Consider the following 20,797-nt stretch of genomic DNA (forward strand, 5'->3'; position numbering starts at 1 on the left):
GCTGTTCTGAGAGAAAACGTTTACACCTTTCTCTCGTCTACTCTTCGACACTTGTAAAATCGATGGTCGTGAATTTTGCTAGTTTCGATCTAAAACGATGTATCCCGTTGTTTTGAGCCGGAATACAAGTTTTTGGGCTGTTCTGAGAGAAAACGTTTACACCTTTCTCTCGTCTACTCTTCGACGACTTGTAAAATCGATGGTCGTGAATTTTGCTAGTTTCGATCTAAAACGATGTATCCTGTTGTTTTGAGCCGGAATACAAGTTTTCGCGCCGTTCTGAGAGAAAAAGTTTACACCTTTCTCTCGTCTACTCTTCGCCGACTTGTAAAATCGATTCCAGTGAATTTTGCTAGTTTCGATTTAAAACGATGTATCCCGTTGTTTTGAGCCGGAATACAAATTTTCGCGCTGCTCTGAGAGAAAAAGTTTACACCTTTCTCTCGTCTACTCTTCGACGACTTGTAAAATTGATGCTCGTGAATCTTGCTAGTTTCGATCTAAAACGATGTATCCCGTTGTTTTGAGCCGGAATACAAGTTTTAGTGCAGTTCTGAGAGAAAACGTTTTCACCTTTCTCTCGTCTACTCTTCGACGAATTGTAAAAACGATTGCAGTGAATTTTTCTAGTTTCGATTTAAAACGATGTATCCCGTTGTTTTGAGACGGAATACAAGTTTTCGCGCTGTACTGAGAGAAAAAACTTACACCTTTCTCTCGTCTACTCTTCGACGACTTGTAAAATTGATGCTCGTGAATCTTACTAGTTTCAATCCAAAACGATGTATCTCGTTGTTTTGAGCCGGAATACAAGTTTTCGCGCAGTTCTAAGAGAAATAGTTTACACCTTTCTCTCGTCTACTCTTCGACGACTTGTAATATCAATGCCAGAGAATTTTGCTTGTTTCGATCTAAAACGATGTATCCCGTTGTTTTGAGCCGGAATACAAGTTTTCGCGCTGTTCTGAGAGAAAAAGTTTTCACCTTTCTCTCGTCTACTCTTCGACGACTTGTAAAATCGATGCTCGTGAATTTTGCTAGGTTCGATCTAAAACGATCTATCCCGTTGTTTTGAGCCGGAATACAAGTTTTCGCGCAGTTCTGAGAAAAAAAGTTTACACCTATATCTCGTCTACTCTTCGACGACTTGTAAAATCGATGCTCGTGAATCTTGCTAGTTTCGATCTAAAACGAGGTATCCCGTTGTTTTGAGCCGGAATACAAGTTTTCGCGCAGTTCAGAGAGAAAAAGTTTACACCCTTCTCTCGTCTACTCTTCGACGACTTGTAAAATCGACGCTCGTGAACTTTGCTAGTTTCGATCTAAAACGAAGTATCTCGTTGTTTTGAGCCGGAATACAAGTTTTCGCGCAGTTCTGAGAGAAAAAGTTTACACCTTTCCCCCGTCTACTCTTCGACGACTTGTAAAATCGATGCTCGTGAATTTTGCTAGTTTCGATCTAAAACGATGTATCCTGTTCTTTTGAGCCGGAATACAAGTTTTCGCGCAGTTCTGAGAGAAAACGTTAACACCTTTCTCACGTCTACTCTTCGACGACTTGTAAAATCGATGCTCGTGAATCTTGCTAGTTTCGATCTAAAACGATGTATCTCGTTGTTTTGAGCCGGAATACAAGTTTTCGGGCTGTTCTGAGAGAAAAAGTTTAGACCTTTCTCTCGTCTACTCTTCGACGACTTGTAAAATCGATTCCAGTGAATTTTGCTAGTTTCGATTTAAAACGATGTATTCCGTTGTTTTGAGCCGGAATACAAGTTTTCGCGCTGTTCTGAGAGAAAAAGTTTAGACCTTTCTCTCGTCTACTCTTCGACGACTTGTATAATCGATTCCAGTGAATTTTGCTAGTTTCGATTTAAAACGATGTATCCCGTTGTTTTGAGCCGGGATACAAGTTTTCGCGCTGCTCTGAGAGAAAAAGTTTACACCTTTCTCTCGTCTACTCTTCGACGAGTTGTAAAATTGATGCTCGTGAATCTTGCTAGTTTCGATCTAAAACGATGTATCCCGTTGTTTTGAGCCGGAATACAAGTTTTCGTGCAGTTCTGAGAGAAAACGTTTTCACCTTTCTCTCGTCTACTCTTCGGCGCGTTGTAAAATCGATGCTCGTGAATCTTGCTACTTTCGATCTAAAACGATGTATCCCGTTGTTTTGAGCCGGAATACAAGTTTTTGGGCTGTTCTGAGAGAAAACGTTTACACCTTTCTCTCGTCTACTCTTCGACGAGTTGTAAAATCGATGCTCGTGAATTTTGCTAGTTTCGATCTAAAACGATGTATCCTGTTGTTTTGAGCCGGAATACAAGTTTTCGCGCCGTTCTGAGAGAAAAAGTTTACACCTTTCTCTCGTCTACTCTTCGACGACTTGTAAAATTGATTCCAGTGAATTTTGCTAGTTTCGATTTAAAACGATGTATCCCGTTGTTTTGAGCCGGAGTACAAATTTTTGGGCTGTTCTGAGAGAAAAAGTTTAGACCTTTCTCTCGTCTACTCTTCGACGACTTGTAAAATCGATTCCAGTGAATTTTTCTAGTTTCGATTCAAAACGATGTATCCCGTTGTTTTGAGCCGGAATACAAGTTTTCGCGCTGCTCTGAGAGAAAAAGTTTACACCTTTCTCTCGTCTACTCTTCGACGACTTGTAAAATCGATGCTCGTGAATTTTGCTAGTTTCGATCTAAAACAAAGTATCCTGTTGTTTTGAGCCGGAATACAAGTTTTCGCGCAGTTCTGAAAGAAAAAATTTACACCTTTCCCTCGTCTACTCTTCGACGACTTATAAAATCGATGCTCGTGAATTTTGCTAGTTTCGATCTAAAACGATGTATCCTGTTGTTTTGAGCCGGAATATAAGGTTTCGCGCTATTCTGAGAGAAAAAGTTTACACCTTTCTCTCGTCTACTCTTCGACGACTTGTAAAATTGATTCTCGTGAATCTTGCTTGTTTCGATCTAAAACGATGGATCCCTTTGTTTTGAGCCGGAATACAAGTTTTCGCGCAGTTCTGAGAGAAAAAGTTTACACCTTTCTCTCGTCTACTCTTCGACGACTTGTAAAATCGATTCTCGTGAATCTTGCTAGTTTCGATCTAAAACGATGGATCCCGTTGTTTTGAGCCGCAATACAATTTTTCGCGCAGTTCTGAGAGAAAACGTTTACACCTTTCTCTCGTCTACTCTTCGACGACTTGTAAAATCGATGCTCGTGAATTTTGCTAGTTTCGATCTAAAACGATGTATCCCGTTGTTTTGAGCCGGAATACAAGTTTTCGATCAGTTCTGAGAGAAAAAGTTTAGACCTTTCTCTCGTCTACTCTTCGACGACTTGTAAAATCGATTCCAGTGAATTTTTCTAGTTTCGATTCAAAACGATGTATCCCGTTGTTTTGAGCCGGAATACAAGTTTTCGCGCTGCTCTGAGAGAAAAAGTTTACACCTTTCTCTCGTCTACTCTTCGACGACTTGTAAAATCGATGCTCGTGAATTTTGCTAGTTTCGATCTAAAACGATGTATCCTGTTGTTTTGAGCCGGAATACAAGTTTTCGCGCAGTTCTGAAAGAAAAAGTTTACACCTTTCCCTCGTCTACTCTTCGACGACATATAAAATCGATGCTCGTGAATTTTGCTAGTTTCGATCTAAAACGATGTATCCTGTTCTTTTGAGCCGGAATACAAGTTTTCGCGCAGTTCTGAGAGAAAACGTTAACACCTTTCTCACGTCTACTCTTCGACGACTTGTAAAATCGATGCTCGTGAATCTTGCTAGTTTCGATCTAAAACGATGTATCTCGTTGTTTTGAGCCGGAATACAAGTTTTCGGGCTGTTCTGAGAGAAAAAGTTTAGACCTTTCTCTCGTCTACTCTTCGACGACTTGTAAAATCGATTCCAGTGAATTTTGCTAGTTTCGATTTAAAACGATGTATTCCGTTGTTTTGAGCCGGAATACAAGTTTTCGCGCTGTTCTGAGAGAAAAAGTTTAGACCTTTCTCTCGTCTACTCTTCGACGACTTGTATAATCGATTCCAGTGAATTTTGCTAGTTTCGATTTAAAACGATGTATCCCGTTGTTTTGAGCCGGGATACAAGTTTTCGCGCTGCTCTGAGAGAAAAAGTTTACACCTTTCTCTCGTCTACTCTTCGACGAGTTGTAAAATTGATGCTCGTGAATCTTGCTAGTTTCGATCTAAAACGATGTATCCCGTTGTTTTGAGCCGGAATACAAGTTTTCGTGCAGTTCTGAGAGAAAACGTTTTCACCTTTCTCTCGTCTACTCTTCGGCGCGTTGTAAAATCGATGCTCGTGAATCTTGCTACTTTCGATCTAAAACGATGTATCCCGTTGTTTTGAGCCGGAATACAAGTTTTTGGGCTGTTCTGAGAGAAAACGTTTACACCTTTCTCTCGTCTACTCTTCGACGAGTTGTAAAATCGATGCTCGTGAATTTTGCTAGTTTCGATCTAAAACGATGTATCCTGTTGTTTTGAGCCGGAATACAAGTTTTCGCGCCGTTCTGAGAGAAAAAGTTTACACCTTTCTCTCGTCTACTCTTCGACGACTTGTAAAATTGATTCCAGTGAATTTTGCTAGTTTCGATTTAAAACGATGTATCCCGTTGTTTTGAGCCGGAATACAAATTTTTGGGCTGTTCTGAGAGAAAAAGTTTAGACCTTTCTCTCGTCTACTCTTCGACGACTTGTAAAATCGATTCCAGTGAATTTTTCTAGTTTCGATTCAAAACGATGTATCCCGTTGTTTTGAGCCGGAATACAAGTTTTCGCGCTGCTCTGAGAGAAAAAGTTTACACCTTTCTCTCGTCTACTCTTCGACGACTTGTAAAATCGATGCTCGTGAATTTTGCTAGTTTCGATCTAAAACAAAGTATCCTGTTGTTTTGAGCCCTAATACAAGTTTTCGCGCAGTTCTGAAAGAAAAAATTTACACCTTTCCCTCGTCTACTCTTCGACGACTTATAAAATCGATGCTCGTGAATTTTGCTAGTTTCGATCTAAAACGATGTATCCTGTTGTTTTGAGCCGGAATATAAGGTTTCGCGCTATTCTGAGAGAAAAAGTTTACACCTTTCTCTCGTCTACTCTTCGACGACTTGTAAAATCGATTCTCGTGAATCTTGCTTGTTTCGATCTAAAACGATGGATCCCTTTGTTTTGAGCCGGAATACAAGTTTTCGCGCAGTTCTGAGAGAAAAAGTTTACACCTTTCTCTCGTCTACTCTTCGACGACTTGTAAAATCGATTCTCGTGAATCTTGCTAGTTTCGATCTAAAACGATGGATCCCGTTGTTTTGAGCCGCAATACAATTTTTCGCGCAGTTCTGAGAGAAAACGTTTACACCTTTCTCTCGTCTACTCTTCGACGACTTGTAAAATCGATGCTCGTGAATTTTGCTAGTTTCGATCTAAAACGATGTATCCCGTTGTTTTGAGCCGGAATACAAGTTTTCGATCTGTTCTGAGAGAAAAAGTTTAGACCTTTCTCTCGTCTACTCTTCGACGACTTGTAAAATCGATTCCAGTGAATTTTTCTAGTTTCGATTCAAAACGATGTATCCCGTTGTTTTGAGCCGGAATACAAGTTTTCGCGCTGCTCTGAGAGAAAAAGTTTACACCTTTCTCTCGTCTACTCTTCGACGACTTGTAAAATCGATGCTCGTGAATTTTGCTAGTTTCGATCTAAAACGATGTATCCTGTTGTTTTGAGCCGGAATACAAGTTTTCGCGCAGTTCTGAAAGAAAAAGTTTACACCTTTCCCTCGTCTACTCTTCGACGACATATAAAATCGATGCCACTGAATTTTGCTAGTTTCGATCTAAATCGATGTATCCCGTTGTTTTGAGACGAAATACAAGTTTTCGCACTGTACTGAGAAAAAAAGCTTACACCTTTCTCTCGTCTACTCTTCGACGACTTGTAAAATTGATGCTCGTGAATCTTACTAGTTTCGATCTAAAACGATGTATCTCGTTGTTTTGAGCCGGAATACAAGTTTTCGCGCAGTTCTAAGAGAAATAGTTTACACCTTTCTCTCGTCTACTCTTCGATGACTTGTAATATCGATGCCAGTGAATTTTGCTAGTTTCGATCTAAAACGATGTATCCCGTTGTTTTGAGCCGGAATACAAGTTTTCGCGCTGTTCTGAGAGAAAAAGTTTTCACCTTTCTCTCGTCTACTCTTCGACGACTTGTAAGATCGATGCTCGTGAGTTTTGCTAGGTTCGATCTAAAACGATGTATCTCGTTGTTTTGAGCCGGAATACAAGTTTTCGCGCAGATCTGAGAGAAAAAGTTTACACCTATATCTCGTCTACTCTTCGACGACTTGTAAAATCGATGCTCGTGAATCTTGCTATTTTCGTTCTAAAACGATGTATCCCGTTGTTTTGAGCCGGAATACAAGTTTTTGGGCTGTTCTGAGAGAAAACGTTTACACCTTTCTCTCGTCTACTCTTCAACGACTTGTAAAATTGATGCTCGTGAATTTTGCTAGTTTCGATCTAAAACGATGTATCCCGTTGTTTTGAGCCGGAATACAAGTTTTTGGGCTGTTCTGAGAGAAAACGTTTACACCTTTCTCTCGTCTACTCTTCGACGACTTGTAAAATCGATGCTCGTGAATCTTGCTACTTTCGATCTAAAACGATGTATCCCGTTGTTTTGAGCCGGAATACAAGTTTTTGGGCTGTTCTGAGAGAAAACGTTTACACCTTTCTCTCGTCTACTCTTCGACGAGTTGTAAAATCGATGCTCGTGAATTTTGCTAGTTTCGATCTAAAACGATGTATCCTGTTGTTTTGAGCCGGAATACAAGTTTTCGCGCCGTTCTGAGAGAAAAAGTTTACACCTTTCTCTCGTCTAGTCTTCGACGACTTGTAAAATTGATTCCAGTGAATTTTGCTAGTTTCGATTTAAAACGATGTATCCCGTTGTTTTGAGCCGGAATACAAATTTTTGGGCTGTTCTGAGAGAAAAAGTTTAGACCTTTCTCTCGTCTACTCTTCGACGACTTGTAAAATCGATTCCAGTGAATTTTTCTAGTTTCAATTCAAAACGATGTATCCCGTTGTTTTGAGCCGGAATACAAGTTTTCGCGCTGCTCTGAGAGAAAAAGTTTACACCTTTCTCTCGTCTACTCTTCGACGACTTGTAAAATCGATGCTCGTGAATTTTGCTAGTTTCGATCTAAAACGAAGTATCCTGTTGTTTTGAGCCGGAATACAAGTTTTCGCGCAGTTCTGAAAGAAAAAATTTACACCTTTCCCTCGTCTACTCTTCGACGACTTATAAAATCGATGCTCGTGAATTTTGCTAGTTTCGATCTAAAACGATGTATCCTGTTGTTTTGAGCCGGAATATAAGGTTTCGCGCTATTCTGAGAGAAAAAGTTTACACCTTTCTCTCGTCTACTCTTCGACGACTTGTAAAATCGATTCTCGTGAATCTTGCTTGTTTCGATCTAAAACGATGGATCCCTTTGTTTTGAGCCGGAATACAAGTTTTCGCGCAGTTCTGAGAGAAAAAGTTTACACCTTTCTCTCGTCTACTCTTCGACGACTTGTAAAATCGATTCTCGTGAATCTTGCTAGTTTCGATCTAAAACGATGGATCCCGTTGTTTTGAGCCGCAATACAATTTTTCGCGCAGTTCTGAGAGAAAACGTTTACACCTTTCTCTCGTCTACTCTTCGACGACTTGTAAAATCGATGCTCGTGAATTTTGCTAGTTTCGATCTAAAACGATGTATCCCGTTGTTTTGAGCCGGAATACAAGTTTTCGATCTGTTCTGAGAGAAAAAGTTTAGACCTTTCTCTCGTCTACTCTTCGACGACTTGTAAAATCGATTCCAGTGAATTTTTCTAGTTTCGATTCAAAACGATGTATCCCGTTGTTTTGAGCCGGAATACAAGTTTTCGCGCTGCTCTGAGAGAAAAAGTTTACACCTTTCTCTCGTCTACTCTTCGACGACTTGTAAAATCGATGCTCGTGAATTTTGCTAGTTTCGATCTAAAACGATGTATCCTGTTGTTTTGAGCCGGAATACAAGTTTTCGCGCAGTTCTGAAAGAAAAAGTTTACACCTTTCCCTCGTCTACTCTTCGACGACTTATAAAATCGATGCTCGTGAATTTTGCTAGTTTCGATCTAAAACGATGTATCCTGTTGTTTTGAGCCGGAATATAAGGTTTCGCGCTATTCTGAGAGAAAAAGTTTACACCTTTCTCTCGTCTACTCTTCGACGACTTGTAAAATCGATTCTCGTGAATCTTGCTTGTTTCGATCTAAAACAATGGATCCCTTTGTTTTGAGCCGAAATAAAAGTTTTCGCGCAGTTCTGAGAGAAAACGTTTACACCTTTCTCTCGTCTACTCTTCGACGACTTGTAATATCGATGCCACTGAATTTTGCTAGTTTCGATCTAAATCGATGTATCCCGTTGTTTTGAGACGAAATACAAGTTTTCGCACTGTACTGAGAGAAAAAGCTTACACCTTTCTCTCGTCTACTCTTCGACGACTTGTAAAATTGATGCTCGTGAATCTTACTAGTTTCGATCTAAAACGATGTATCTCGTTGTTTTGAGCCGGAATACAAGTTTTTGGGCTGTTCTGAGAGAAAACGTTTACACCTTTCTCTCGTCTACTCTTCAACGACTTGTAAAATTGATGCTCGTGAATTTTGCTAGTTTCGATCTAAAACGATGTATCCCGTTGTTTTGAGCCGGAATACAAGTTTTTGGGCTGTTCTGAGAGAAAACGTTTACACCTTTCTCTCGTCTACTCTTCGACACTTGTAAAATCGATGGTCGTGAATTTTGCTAGTTTCGATCTAAAACGATGTATCCCGTTGTTTTGAGCCGGAATACAAGTTTTTGGGCTGTTCTGAGAGAAAACGTTTACACCTTTCTCTCGTCTACTCTTCGACGACTTGTAAAATCGATGGTCGTGAATTTTGCTAGTTTCGATCTAAAACGATGTATCCTGTTGTTTTGAGCCGGAATACAAGTTTTCGCGCCGTTCTGAGAGAAAAAGTTTACACCTTTCTCTCGTCTACTCTTCGCCGACTTGTAAAATCGATTCCAGTGAATTTTGCTAGTTTCGATTTAAAACGATGTATCCCGTTGTTTTGAGCCGGAATACAAATTTTCGCGCTGCTCTGAGAGAAAAAGTTTACACCTTTCTCTCGTCTACTCTTCGACGACTTGTAAAATTGATGCTCGTGAATCTTGCTAGTTTCGATCTAAAACGATGTATCCCGTTGTTTTGAGCCGGAATACAAGTTTTAGTGCAGTTATGAGAGAAAACGTTTTCACCTTTCTCTCGTCTACTCTTCGACGAATTGTAAAAACGATTGCAGTGAATTTTTCTAGTTTCGATTTAAAACGATGTATCCCGTTGTTTTGAGACGGAATACAAGTTTTCGCGCTGTACTGAGAGAAAAAACTTACACCTTTCTCTCGTCTACTCTTCGACGACTTGTAAAATTGATGCTCGTGAATCTTACTAGTTTCAATCCAAAACGATGTATCTCGTTGTTTTGAGCCGGAATACAAGTTTTCGCGCAGTTCTAAGAGAAATAGTTTACACCTTTCTCTCGTCTACTCTTCGACGACTTGTAATATCAATGCCAGAGAATTTTGCTTGTTTCGATCTAAAACGATGTATCCCGTTGTTTTGAGCCGGAATACAAGTTTTCGCGCTGTTCTGAGAGAAAAAGTTTTCACCTTTCTCTCGTCTACTCTTCGACGACTTGTAAAATCGATGCTCGTGAATTTTGCTAGGTTCGATCTAAAACGATCTATCCCGTTGTTTTGAGCCGGAATACAAGTTTTCGCGCAGTTCTGAGAAAAAAAGTTTACACCTATATCTCGTCTACTCTTCGACGACTTGTAAAATCGATGCTCGTGAATCTTGCTAGTTTCGATCTAAAACGAGGTATCCCGTTGTTTTGAGCCGGAATACAAGTTTTCGCGCAGTTCAGAGAGAAAAAGTTTACACCCTTCTCTCGTCTACTCTTCGACGACTTGTAAAATCGACGCTCGTGAACTTTGCTAGTTTCGATCTAAAACGAAGTATCTCGTTGTTTTGAGCCGGAATACAAGTTTTCGCGCAGTTCTGAGAGAAAAAGTTTACACCTTTCCCCCGTCTACTCTTCGACGACTTGTAAAATCGATGCTCGTGAATTTTGCTAGTTTCGATCTAAAACGATGTATCCTGTTCTTTTGAGCCGGAATACAAGTTTTCGCGCAGTTCTGAGAGAAAACGTTAACACCTTTCTCACGTCTACTCTTCGACGACTTGTAAAATCGATGCTCGTGAATCTTGCTAGTTTCGATCTAAAACGATGTATCTCGTTGTTTTGAGCCGGAATACAAGTTTTCGGGCTGTTCTGAGAGAAAAAGTTTAGACCTTTCTCTCGTCTACTCTTCGACGACTTGTAAAATCGATTCCAGTGAATTTTGCTAGTTTCGATTTAAAACGATGTATTCCGTTGTTTTGAGCCGGAATACAAGTTTTCGCGCTGTTCTGAGAGAAAAAGTTTAGACCTTTCTCTCGTCTACTCTTCGACGACTTGTATAATCGATTCCAGTGAATTTTGCTAGTTTCGATTTAAAACGATGTATCCCGTTGTTTTGAGCCGGGATACAAGTTTTCGCGCTGCTCTGAGAGAAAAAGTTTACACCTTTCTCTCGTCTACTCTTCGACGAGTTGTAAAATTGATGCTCGTGAATCTTGCTAGTTTCGATCTAAAACGATGTATCCCGTTGTTTTGAGCCGGAATACAAGTTTTCGTGCAGTTCTGAGAGAAAACGTTTTCACCTTTCTCTCGTCTACTCTTCGGCGCGTTGTAAAATCGATGCTCGTGAATCTTGCTACTTTCGATCTAAAACGATGTATCCCGTTGTTTTGAGCCGGAATACAAGTTTTTGGGCTGTTCTGAGAGAAAACGTTTACACCTTTCTCTCGTCTACTCTTCGACGAGTTGTAAAATCGATGCTCGTGAATTTTGCTAGTTTCGATCTAAAACGATGTATCCTGTTGTTTTGAGCCGGAATACAAGTTTTCGCGCCGTTCTGAGAGAAAAAGTTTACACCTTTCTCTCGTCTACTCTTCGACGACTTGTAAAATTGATTCCAGTGAATTTTGCTAGTTTCGATTTAAAACGATGTATCCCGTTGTTTTGAGCCGGAGTACAAATTTTTGGGCTGTTCTGAGAGAAAAAGTTTAGACCTTTCTCTCGTCTACTCTTCGACGACTTGTAAAATCGATTCCAGTGAATTTTTCTAGTTTCGATTCAAAACGATGTATCCCGTTGTTTTGAGCCGGAATACAAGTTTTCGCGCTGCTCTGAGAGAAAAAGTTTACACCTTTCTCTCGTCTACTCTTCGACGACTTGTAAAATCGATGCTCGTGAATTTTGCTAGTTTCGATCTAAAACAAAGTATCCTGTTGTTTTGAGCCGGAATACAAGTTTTCGCGCAGTTCTGAAAGAAAAAATTTACACCTTTCCCTCGTCTACTCTTCGACGACTTATAAAATCGATGCTCGTGAATTTTGCTAGTTTCGATCTAAAACGATGTATCCTGTTGTTTTGAGCCGGAATATAAGGTTTCGCGCTATTCTGAGAGAAAAAGTTTACACCTTTCTCTCGTCTACTCTTCGACGACTTGTAAAATTGATTCTCGTGAATCTTGCTTGTTTCGATCTAAAACGATGGATCCCTTTGTTTTGAGCCGGAATACAAGTTTTCGCGCAGTTCTGAGAGAAAAAGTTTACACCTTTCTCTCGTCTACTCTTCGACGACTTGTAAAATCGATTCTCGTGAATCTTGCTAGTTTCGATCTAAAACGATGGATCCCGTTGTTTTGAGCCGCAATACAATTTTTCGCGCAGTTCTGAGAGAAAACGTTTACACCTTTCTCTCGTCTACTCTTCGACGACTTGTAAAATCGATGCTCGTGAATTTTGCTAGTTTCGATCTAAAACGATGTATCCCGTTGTTTTGAGCCGGAATACAAGTTTCCGATCAGTTCTGAGAGAAAAAGTTTAGACCTTTCTCTCGTCTACTCTTCGACGACTTGTAAAATCGATTCCAGTGAATTTTTCTAGTTTCGATTCAAAACGATGTATCCCGTTGTTTTGAGCCGGAATACAAGTTTTCGCGCTGCTCTGAGAGAAAAAGTTTACACCTTTCTCTCGTCTACTCTTCGACGACTTGTAAAATCGATGCTCGTGAATTTTGCTAGTTTCGATCTAAAACGATGTATCCTGTTGTTTTGAGCCGGAATACAAGTTTTCGCGCAGTTCTGAAAGAAAAAGTTTACACCTTTCCCTCGTCTACTCTTCGACGACATATAAAATCGATGCTCGTGAATTTTGCTAGTTTCGATCTAAAACGATGTATCCTGTTCTTTTGAGCCGGAATACAAGTTTTCGCGCAGTTCTGAGAGAAAACGTTAACACCTTTCTCACGTCTACTCTTCGACGACTTGTAAAATCGATGCTCGTGAATCTTGCTAGTTTCGATCTAAAACGATGTATCTCGTTGTTTTGAGCCGGAATACAAGTTTTCGGGCTGTTCTGAGAGAAAAAGTTTAGACCTTTCTCTCGTCTACTCTTCGACGACTTGTAAAATCGATTCCAGTGAATTTTGCTAGTTTCGATTTAAAACGATGTATTCCGTTGTTTTGAGCCGGAATACAAGTTTTCGCGCTGTTCTGAGAGAAAAAGTTTAGACCTTTCTCTCGTCTACTCTTCGACGACTTGTATAATCGATTCCAGTGAATTTTGCTAGTTTCGATTTAAAACGATGTATCCCGTTGTTTTGAGCCGGGATACAAGTTTTCGCGCTGCTCTGAGAGAAAAAGTTTACACCTTTCTCTCGTCTACTCTTCGACGAGTTGTAAAATTGATGCTCGTGAATCTTGCTAGTTTCGATCTAAAACGATGTATCCCGTTGTTTTGAGCCGGAATACAAGTTTTCGTGCAGTTCTGAGAGAAAACGTTTTCACCTTTCTCTCGTCTACTCTTCGGCGCGTTGTAAAATCGATGCTCGTGAATCTTGCTACTTTCGATCTAAAACGATGTATCCCGTTGTTTTGAGCCGGAATACAAGTTTTTGGGCTGTTCTGAGAGAAAACGTTTACACCTTTCTCTCGTCTACTCTTCGACGAGTTGTAAAATCGATGCTCGTGAATTTTGCTAGTTTCGATCTAAAACGATGTATCCTGTTGTTTTGAGCCGGAATACAAGTTTTCGCGCCGTTCTGAGAGAAAAAGTTTACACCTTTCTCTCGTCTACTCTTCGACGACTTGTAAAATTGATTCCAGTGAATTTTGCTAGTTTCGATTTAAAACGATGTATCCCGTTGTTTTGAGCCGGAATACAAATTTTTGGGCTGTTCTGAGAGAAAAAGTTTAGACCTTTCTCTCGTCTACTCTTCGACGACTTGTAAAATCGATTCCAGTGAATTTTTCTAGTTTCGATTCAAAACGATGTATCCCGTTGTTTTGAGCCGGAATACAAGTTTTCGCGCTGCTCTGAGAGAAAAAGTTTACACCTTTCTCTCGTCTACTCTTCGACGACTTGTAAAATCGATGCTCGTGAATTTTGCTAGTTTCGATCTAAAACAAAGTATCCTGTTGTTTTGAGCCCTAATACAAGTTTTCGCGCAGTTCTGAAAGAAAAAATTTACACCTTTCCCTCGTCTACTCTTCGACGACTTATAAAATCGATGCTCGTGAATTTTGCTAGTTTCGATCTAAAACGATGTATCCTGTTGTTTTGAGCCGGAATATAAGGTTTCGCGCTATTCTGAGAGAAAAAGTTTACACCTTTCTCTCGTCTACTCTTCGACGACTTGTAAAATCGATTCTCGTGAATCTTGCTTGTTTCGATCTAAAACGATGGATCCCTTTGTTTTGAGCCGGAATACAAGTTTTCGCGCAGTTCTGAGAGAAAAAGTTTACACCTTTCTCTCGTCTACTCTTCGACGACTTGTAAAATCGATTCTCGTGAATCTTGCTAGTTTCGATCTAAAACGATGGATCCCGTTGTTTTGAGCCGCAATACAATTTTTCGCGCAGTTCTGAGAGAAAACGTTTACACCTTTCTCTCGTCTACTCTTCGACGACTTGTAAAATCGATGCTCGTGAATTTTGCTAGTTTCGATCTAAAACGATGTATCCCGTTGTTTTGAGCCGGAATACAAGTTTTCGATCTGTTCTGAGAGAAAAAGTTTAGACCTTTCTCTCGTCTACTCTTCGACGACTTGTAAAATCGATTCCAGTGAATTTTTCTAGTTTCGATTCAAAACGATGTATCCCGTTGTTTTGAGCCGGAATACAAGTTTTCGCGCTGCTCTGAGAGAAAAAGTTTACACCTTTCTCTCGTCTACTCTTCGACGACTTGTAAAATCGATGCTCGTGAATTTTGCTAGTTTCGATCTAAAACGATGTATCCTGTTGTTTTGAGCCGGAATACAAGTTTTCGCGCAGTTCTGAAAGAAAAAGTTTACACCTTTCCCTCGTCTACTCTTCGACGACATATAAAATCGATGCCACTGAATTTTGCTAGTTTCGATCTAAATCGATGTATCCCGTTGTTTTGAGACGAAATACAAGTTTTCGCACTGTACTGAGAAAAAAAGCTTACACCTTTCTCTCGTCTACTCTTCGACGACTTGTAAAATTGATGCTCGTGAATCTTACTAGTTTCGATCTAAAACGATGTATCTCGTTGTTTTGAGCCGGAATACAAGTTTTCGCGCAGTTCTAAGAGAAATAGTTTACACCTTTCTCTCGTCTACTCTTCGATGACTTGTAATATCGATGCCAGTGAATTTTGCTAGTTTCGATCTAAAACGATGTATCCCGTTGTTTTGAGCCGGAATACAAGTTTTCGCGCTGTTCTGAGAGAAAAAGTTTTCACCTTTCTCTCGTCTACTCTTCGACGACTTGTAAGATCGATGCTCGTGAGTTTTGCTAGGTTCGATCTAAAACGATGTATCTCGTTGTTTTGAGCCGGAATACAAGTTTTCGCGCAGATCTGAGAGAAAAAGTTTACACCTATATCTCGTCTACTCTTCGACGACTTGTAAAATCGATGCTCGTGAATCTTGCTATTTTCGTTCTAAAACGATGTATCCCGTTGTTTTGAGCCGGAATACAAGTTTTTGGGCTGTTCTGAGAGAAAACGTTTACACCTTTCTCTCGTCTACTCTTCAACGACTTGTAAAATTGATGCTCGTGAATTTTGCTAGTTTCGATCTAAAACGATGTATCCCGTTGTTTTGAGCCGGAATACAAGTTTTTGGGCTGTTCTGAGAGAAAACGTTTACACCTTTCTCTCGTCTACTCTTCGACGACTTGTAAAATCGATGCTCGTGAATCTTGCTACTTTCGATCTAAAACGATGTATCCCGTTGTTTTGAGCCGGAATACAAGTTTTTGGGCTGTTCTGAGAGAAAACGTTTACACCTTTCTCTCGTCTACTCTTCGACGAGTTGTAAAATCGATGCTCGTGAATTTTGCTAGTTTCGATCTAAAACGATGTATCCTGTTGTTTTGAGCCGGAATACAAGTTTTCGCGCCGTTCTGAGAGAAAAAGTTTACACCTTTCTCTCGTCTACTCTTCGACGACTTGTAAAATTGATTCCAGTGAATTTTGCTAGTTTCGATTTAAAACGATGTATCCCGTTGTTTTGAGCCGGAATACAAATTTTTGGGCTGTTCTGAGAGAAAAAGTTTAGACCTTTCTCTCGTCTACTCTTCGACGACTTGTAAAATCGATTCCAGTGAATTTTTCTAGTTTCAATTCAAAACGATGTATCCCGTTGTTTTGAGCCGGAATACAAGTTTTCGCGCTGCTCTGAGAGAAAAAGTTTACACCTTTCTCTCGTCTACTCTTCGACGACTTGTAAAATCGATGCTCGTGAATTTTGCTAGTTTCGATCTAAAACGAAGTATCCTGTTGTTTTGAGCCGGAATACAAGTTTTCGCGCAGTTCTGAAAGAAAAAATTTACACCTTTCCCTCGTCTACTCTTCGACGACTTATAAAATCGATGCTCGTGAATTTTGCTAGTTTCGATCTAAAACGATGTATCCTGTTGTTTTGAGCCGGAATATAAGGTTTCGCGCTATTCTGAGAGAAAAAGTTTACACCTTTCTCTCGTCTACTCTTCGACGACTTGTAAAATCGATTCTCGTGAATCTTGCTTGTTTCGATCTAAAACGATGGATCCCTTTGTTTTGAGCCGGAATACAAGTTTTCGCGCAGTTCTGAGAGAAAAAGTTTACACCTTTCTCTCGTCTACTCTTCGACGACTTGTAAAATCGATTCTCGTGAATCTTGCTAGTTTCGATCTAAAACGATGGATCCCGTTGTTTTGAGCCGCAATACAATTTTTCGCGCAGTTCTGAGAGAAAACGTTTACACCTTTCTCTCGTCTACTCTTCGACGACTTGTAAAATCGATGCTCGTGAATTTTGCTAGTTTCGATCTAAAACGATGTATCCCGTTGTTTTGAGCCGGAATACAAGTTTTCGATCTGTTCTGAGAGAAAAAGTTTAGACCTTTCTCTCGTCTACTCTTCGACGACTTGTAAAATCGATTCCAGTGAATTTTTCTAGTTTCGATTCAAAACGATGTATCCCGTTGTTTTGAGCCGGAATACAAGTTTTCGCGCTGCTCTGAGAGAAAAAGTTTACACCTTTCTCTCGTCTACTCTTCGACGACTTGTAAAATCGATGCTCGTGAATTTTGCTAGTTTCGATCTAAAACGATGTATCCTGTTGTTTTGAGCCGGAATACAAGTTTTCGCGCAGTTCTGAAAGAAAAAGTTTACACCTTTCCCTCGTCTACTCTTCGACGACTTATAAAATCGATGCTCGTGAATTTTGCTAGTTTCGATCTAAAACGATGTATCCTGTTGTTTTGAGCCGGAATATAAGGTTTCGCGCTATTCTGAGAGAAAAAGTTTACACCTTTCTCTCGTCTACTCTTCGACGACTTGTAAAATCGATTCTCGTGAATCTTGCTTGTTTCGATCTAAAACAATGGATCCCTTTGTTTTGAGCCGAAATAAAAGTTTTCGCGCAGTTCTGAGAGAAAACGTTTACACCTTTCTCTCGTCTACTCTTCGACGACTTGTAATATCGATGCCACTGAATTTTGCTAGTTTCGATCTAAATCGATGTATCCCGTTGTTTTGAGACGAAATACAAGTTTTCGCACTGTACTGAGAGAAAAAGCTTACACCTTTCTCTCGTCTACTCTTCGACGACTTGTAAAATTGATGCTCGTGAATCTTACTAGTTTCGATCTAAAACGATGTATCTCGTTGTTTTGAGCCGGAATACAAGTTTTCGCGCAGTTCTAAGAGAAATAGTTTACACCTTTCTCTCGTCTACTCTTCGATGACTTGTAATATCGATGCCAGTGAATTTTGCTAGTTTCGATCTAAAACGATGTATCCCGTTGTTTTGAGCCGGAATACAAGTTTTCGCGCTGTTCTGAGAGAAAAAGTTTTCACCTTTCTCTCGTCTACTCTTCGACGACTTGTAAGATCGATGCTCGTGAGTTTTGCTAGGTTCGATCTAAAACGATGTATCTCGTTGTTTTGAGCCGGAATACAAGTTTTCGCGCAGATCTGAGAGAAAAAGTTTACACCTATATCTCGTCTACTCTTCGACGACTTGTAAAATCGATGCTCGTGAATCTTGCTATTTTCGTTCTAAAACGATGTATCCCGTTGTTTTGAGCCGGAATACAAGTTTTTGGGCTGTTCTGAGAGAAAACGTTTACACCTTTCTCTCGTCTACTCTTCAACGACTTGTAAAATTGATGCTCGTGAATTTTGCTAGTTTCGATCTAAAACGATGTATCCCGTTGTTTTGAGCCGGAATACAAGTTTTTGGGCTGTTCTGAGAGAAAACGTTTACACCTTTCTCTCGTCTACTCTTCGACGACTTGTAAAATCGATGGTCGTGAATTTTGCTAGTTTCGATCTAAAACGATGTATCCCGTTGTTTTGAGCCGGAATACAAGTTTTTGGGCTGTTCGGAGAGAAAACGTTTACACCTTTCTCTCGTCTACTCTTCGACGACTTGTAAAATCGATGGTCGTGAATTTTGCTAGTTTCGATCTAAAACGATGTATCCTGTTGTTTTGAGCCGGAATACAAGTTTTCGCGCCGTTCTGAGAGAAAAAGTTTACACCTTTCTCCCGTCTACTCTTCGCCGACTTGTAAAATCGATTCCAGTGAATTTTGCTAGTTTCGATTTAAAACGATGTATCCCGTTGTTTTGAGCCGGAATACAAATTTTCGCGCTGCTCTGAGAGAAAAAGTTTACACCTTTCTCTCGTCTACTCTTCGACGACTTGTAAAATTGATGCTCGTGAATTTTGCTAGTTTCGATCTAAAACGATGTATCCCGTTGTTTTGAGCCGGAATACAAGTTTTAGTGCAGTTCTGAGAGAAAACGTTTTCACCTTTCTCTCGTCTACTCTTCGACGAATTGTAAAAACGATTGCAGTGAATTTTTCTAGTTTCGATTTAAAACGATGTATCCCGTTGTTTTGAGACGGAATACAAGTTTTCGCGCTGTACTGAGAGAAAAAACTTACACCTTTCTCTCGTCTACTCTTCGACGACTTGTAAAATTGATGCTCGTGAATCTTACTAGTTTCAATCCAAAACGATGTATCTCGTTGTTTTGAGCCGGAATACAAGTTTTCGCGCAGTTCTAAGAGAAATAGTTTACACCTTTCTCTCGTCTACTCTTCGACGACTTGTAATATCAATGCCAGTGAATTTTGCTTGTTTCGATCTAAAACGATGTATCCCGTTGTTTTGAGCCGGAATACAAGTTTTCGCGCTGTTCTGAGAGAAAAAGTTTTCACCTTTCTCTCGTCTACTCTTCGACGACTTGTAAAATCGATGCTCGTGAATTTTGCTAGGTTCGATCTAAAACGATCTATCCCGTTGTTTTGAGCCGGAATACAAGTTTTCGCGCAGTTCTGAGAAAAAAAGTTTACACCTATATCTCGTCTACTCTTCGACGACTTGTAAAATCGATGCTCGTGAATCTTGCTAGTTTCGATCTAAAACGAGGTATCCCGTTGTTTTGAGCCGGAATACAAGTTTTCGCGCAGTTCAGAGAGAAAAAGTTTACACCCTTCTCTCGTCTACTCTTCGACGACTTGTAAAATCGACGCTCGTGAACTTTGCTAGTTTCGATCTAAAACGAAGTATCTCGTTGTTTTGAGCCGGAATACAAGTTTTCGCGCAGTTCTGAGAGAAAAAGTTTACACCTTTCCCCCGTCTACTCTTCGACGACTTGTAAAATCGATGCTCGTGAATTTTGCTAGTTTCGATCTAAAACGATGTATCCTGTTCTTTTGAGCCGGAATACAAGTTTTCGCGCAGTTCTGAGAGAAAACGTTTACACCTTTCTCACGTCTACTCTTCGACGACTTGTAAAACCGATGCTCGTGAATCTTGCTAGTTTCGATCTAAAACGATGTATCTCGTTGTTTTGAGCCGGAATACAAGTTTTCGGGCTGTTCTGAGAGAAAAAGTTTAGACCTTTCTCTCGTCTACTCTTCGACGACTTGTAAAATCGATTCCAGTGAATTTTGCTAGTTTCGATTTAAAACGATGTATCCCGTTGTTTTGAGCCGGAATACAAGTTTTCGCGCTGTTCTGAGAGAAAAAGTTTAGACCTTTCTCTCGTCTACTCTTCGACGACTTGTATAATCGATTCCAGTGAATTTTGCTAGTTTCGATTTAAAACGATGTATCCCGTTGTTTTGAGCCGGGATACAAGTTTTCGCGCTGCTCTGAGAGAAAAAGTTTACACCTTTCTCTCGTCTACTCTTCGACGAGTTGTAAAATTGATGCTCGTGAATCTTGCTAGTTTCGATCTAAAACGATGTATCCCGTTGTTTTGAGCCGGAATACAAGTTTTCGTGCAGTTCTGAGAGAAAACGTTTTCACCTTTCTCTCGTCTACTCTTCGGCGCGTTGTAAAATCGATGCTCGTGAATCTTGCTACTTTCGATCTAAAACGATGTATCCCGTTGTTTTGAGCCGGAATACAAGTTTTTGGGCTGTTCTGAGAGAAAACGTTTACACCTTTCTCTCGTCTACTCTTCGACGAGTTGTAAAATCGATGCTCGTGAATTTCGCTAGTTTCGATCTAAAACGATGTATCCTGTTGTTTTGAGCCGGAATACAAGTTTTCGCGCCGTTCTGAGAAAAAAAGTTTACACCTTTCTCTCGTCTACTCTTCGACGACTTGTAAAATTGATTCCAGTGAATTTTGCTAGTTTCGATTTAAAACGATGTATCCCGTTGTTTTGAGCCGGAATACAAATTTTTGGGCTGTTCTGAGAGAAAAAGTTTAGACCTTTCTCTCGTCTACTCTTCGACGACTTGTAAAATCGATTCCAGGGAATTTTTCTAGTTTCGATTCAAAACGATGTATCCCGTTGTTTTGAGCCGGAATACAAGTTTTCGCGCTGCTCTGAGAGAAAAAGTTTACACCTTTCTCTCGTCTACTCTTCGACGACTTGTAAAATCGATGCTCGTGAATTTTGCTAGTTTCGATCTAAAACAAAGTATCCTGTTGTTTTGAGCCGGAATACAAGTTTTCGCGCAGTTCTGAAAGAAAAAATTTACACCTTTCCCTCGTCTACTCTTCGACGACTTATAAAATCGATGCTCGTGAATTTTGCTAGTTTCGATCTAAAACGATGTATCCTGTTGT

The sequence above is a fragment of the Amblyomma americanum genome, chromosome 7 (genome assembly GCF_052857255.1).
Source record: "Amblyomma americanum isolate KBUSLIRL-KWMA chromosome 7, ASM5285725v1, whole genome shotgun sequence".
NCBI classification, from domain to species: domain Eukaryota; kingdom Metazoa; phylum Arthropoda; class Arachnida; order Ixodida; family Ixodidae; genus Amblyomma; species Amblyomma americanum.